Raw genomic sequence first — 3,637 nt, 5'->3', positions numbered from 1 at the left:
GGACCCGTCACCACCCCGCAGGCAGCGCGCTGGGCGGGCGGAGGCGGAGCACCGCCCGCGCCCCGCCCCCGGACCCGCCCCCGCCCCCGCCCCCGCCCGGACCCTGAGGCTGAACCCAGAAGGGCTCAGAGGTGTAAAGAAAAGGGCGCTCTCGCTGTGGCGGGTCCCCAGCTCGGCCCACACCCTGGGCCTAATGCGTGGGGACAGCGGGGAAGCCATCCCTTCCACTCCAGGCTTTACCCAGAAATCTCTGCGGGCCCAGAACGTTGCGAAAATGCCTTTAAGGCTCCTTGGGCTGCAGGTACCCTGTGATTTACATTGCTGTCTGCAATTCAGTGATGAAAGGCCTGATTGCATCCAAGAGCAAACTCCTTTTCCTTGTCTTGGGCCACATCTCCTACTGTTAATGCCACAAAAATTTTGAGGGATCGCGGAAGCAAAGGGAACCGACATTCCTTAGGAATCCTACAGCAGGATTCCTTACCATCCTAATACCTTGGTGCTGTTAAAGCAGCCGTGCTAATGAGAGAAGGGTTTCTGAACAAAACGAACATTTACTGGGTTTACAGGGCTCAAGCTGTCCCCATCCATAGACCTGATGGAAACCTGGCCTCCTTTACCCCAAGCTAGTAACCTCACAGTATTATCAGCAGTTTAGTACTCTATATAATCTTCTGTGGACCTTCGGGTAGCTCATAGCCAAAGGGAAAAAGTCCGAGGACAAGAGTTTGCAGCCACATCACCCAGCCTTTTCTCTGAGAAGAGGCTGACATCACATGATTGATGGCTCCCTTCCTCGCGATTACCCCAAAGGAACCGTAGAAAGCTGAGAGAGACAGAGCGAGAGCTATCAAAATGAAGAGTCTGATACTGGTGCGGAGATACATTAATTGAGCAATGGAATAGATTACAGACCACAGAAACATACCCCTACATGTGTAGAACTGTGGTATATGATACAGTTGGGATGTTAGGTAACTCAACAAAGACTTGCATTAAGTGTGGAAAAGGTTTACTTATATTGGAAGAGATAAAATGGGAACCCTCTTCCTGCCATATGCAAAAAACCCCCGTCTATTCTAGATGGATTAAAAACTTAAACGTCAAAAACACACTTAAATGTCAAAAAGCTCTTGAAAGAAAACATCAGCAGAGAACTTTTACTTTGGGGAATAGAAAAAGATTTCTTAACAAAACAATGTCTATAAACCACTGACTCTGAAATGGAATGTTGATAAATTTGGCTTTAACATTAAGAACTTTTACTTATCAAAAGACAAAATCAAAAGCAAAAAAGACCACACGTGCTTTGGGAGAAAATATTTTGAGTATACGCAAATGACAAAGGATTCCTGTTATAAATATACAAAGGACTATAAATTACTAATTTTTTTTAAAGATTTTATTTATTTGACAGAGAGAGAGATAGCGAGAGCAGGAACACAAGCAGGGGGAGTGGGAGAGGGAGAAGTAGGCTTCCCGCTGAGCAGGGAGCCCGATGCAGGGCTCGATCCCAGGACCCTGGGACCATGACCTGAGCCGAAGGCAGACGCTTAACCACTGAGCCACCCAGGTGCCCTAAATTACTAATTTTTAAAAATCCAGTAGAGAACTGGGTAAAAAATATGAATAAACATATGAACAGATGTTCAACTTCATTAGTGACCAGGGAAATGCAAATCAAGACTACAATGAAATACTACTGTATACCCACTCAGTTATCAAAAATTAAAAAGACTTAAAATATCACGTGTTAGAGACAGTGTGAGTCCATATGAGTTCATGCATCTACCCTCTTAGCCAGCGATCCCACTCCTAGGTATATATATCTAAGAGAAATTCTTGAATATGCACAACAAGGAACATGTACAACAATGCTCATGAAAATGGTTTCATTCACAGGAAAAGCCTATGAACAACTCAAATGCCCATCAACTGTGGCATATTCACGCAACGCAATGTGATTGAACTAAGAAGAAAACAAATTAGAAATACACAAACATATAAAGTACAGAAAAACCCCTCCTTCATCCCTGCCCACTCCCCAGAGGGAACAACCTTACCCACTTTGGACTAGAACTTTCCAGACCTTCCTCTGTGCACATAGAATATATTCAGAACTTATATATATGAACAGTTGCCTTTTTTGTCTAGGTAGAGAAACCAGAGTATACATGGCCTTGCTTCTTCTGAGCCAAACCATTCTTCCTTTTTCCCACCTCCCCGTGAAGCAGGTGTCCTCTGAGGACTAGCCCAAGACAAGATAAAATCACCCATTTAAAGTAAACAATTCAAGGATGCCTGGGTGGCTGTCGGTGAAGAGTCTGCCTTGGGCTCAGGTCATGATCCCGGAGTCCTGGGATCGAGTCCTCTCCCCGCTCCGCTCCAAACCCATCGGGCTCCCTGCTCAGCGGGAAGTCTGCTTCTCCCTCTCCCTCTGCCCCTCTCCCCTGCTCATGCTCTTTCTCCCTCTATCTCTTTCTCTGACAAATAAAAATAAAATCTTTTTTTAAAAATGAACAATTCAGTGTTTTTTAGTATAATCACAGAGTTGTACAACCATCACCACTCTCATTCCAGGACATTGTCATCACCCCCAAATGAAGCCCTGTCCCCATTAGCAGTCACTCCACAGCCCCCTGGTCCTTAGCCCCTGGCAACCACTCATCTATTTTCTGCAGGACTACTAATTGAGTCTACCACAAAGGGCTAAACAAAAATTCTCCGAGAATTTATAAGCATAGTTCGGCCCTTGCAGCTCACAGTAAAATTAAAAAAAAAAAAGTTACTACATACAAACAAGAAAACGAGGACCCATGGGTGAGATCCAGCAGAAACTACAGATAACCAAATTGGACCAAAACCTTCAGATATTTGAATTCAAGATTAGCTTAACGTTAGAAAATTTATTAATCCAGGGGCACCTGGGTGGCTCAGTCAGTTGGCCGTCTGACTCTTGATTTTGGCTCTGGTCATGATCTTGGGGTCATAAGGTTGAGCCCCCTCTGCTTGAGAGTCCCTCTCCTTCTGCCCCTCCCCCATCTCTCTCTAAATAAATAAAATCTTTTTTAAAAAAGAAAATTTCGGGGTACCTCCCAGGTGGCTCAGTCGGTTAAGTGTCTGCCTTCAGCTGTGGTCATGATCCCAAGGACCTGGGATGGAGCCCTGCATTGGGCTCCCTGCTCAGTGGGGAGCCTGCTTCTCCCTCTGCTGCTCCCCCTGCTTGTGCTTTCTCTCTCTCTCAAGTAAATAAATAAAAAATCTTTAAAAAAAGAAAAAGAAAAACAAAAAAAGAAAATTTATTAATCCAAATTAACCACATTAACATATTAATGGGAAAATCCTATTATCTCAGTAGATGAAAAATATTCGATTTTTTCCCCAAAGATTTTATTTATTTATCTGAGAGAGAGAGAGTGAGCACGAGCAGGAGGGAGAGGGAGAAGCAGACTCCCCGCTGAGCAGAGTCTAACATGGGGCTCGATCCCAGGACCCTGAGATCATGACCTGAATCGAAGGCAGAGGCTTCACCAACTGAGCCACCCAGGCGCCCCTGATAGATTTTTAAATACAGAAATCGATTGCATTTCTATATGCCAACAACACACAGAGAATATAATTTTAAAAGATACCATTC

The sequence above is a fragment of the Leptonychotes weddellii genome, chromosome X (assembly GCF_054177405.1).
Source record: "Leptonychotes weddellii isolate Sample4059 chromosome X, ASM5417740v2, whole genome shotgun sequence".
Lineage (NCBI taxonomy): Eukaryota > Metazoa > Chordata > Mammalia > Carnivora > Phocidae > Leptonychotes > Leptonychotes weddellii.
The sequence above is the reverse complement of the archived record's forward strand: the minus strand, read 5'-3'. Positions refer to the sequence as shown.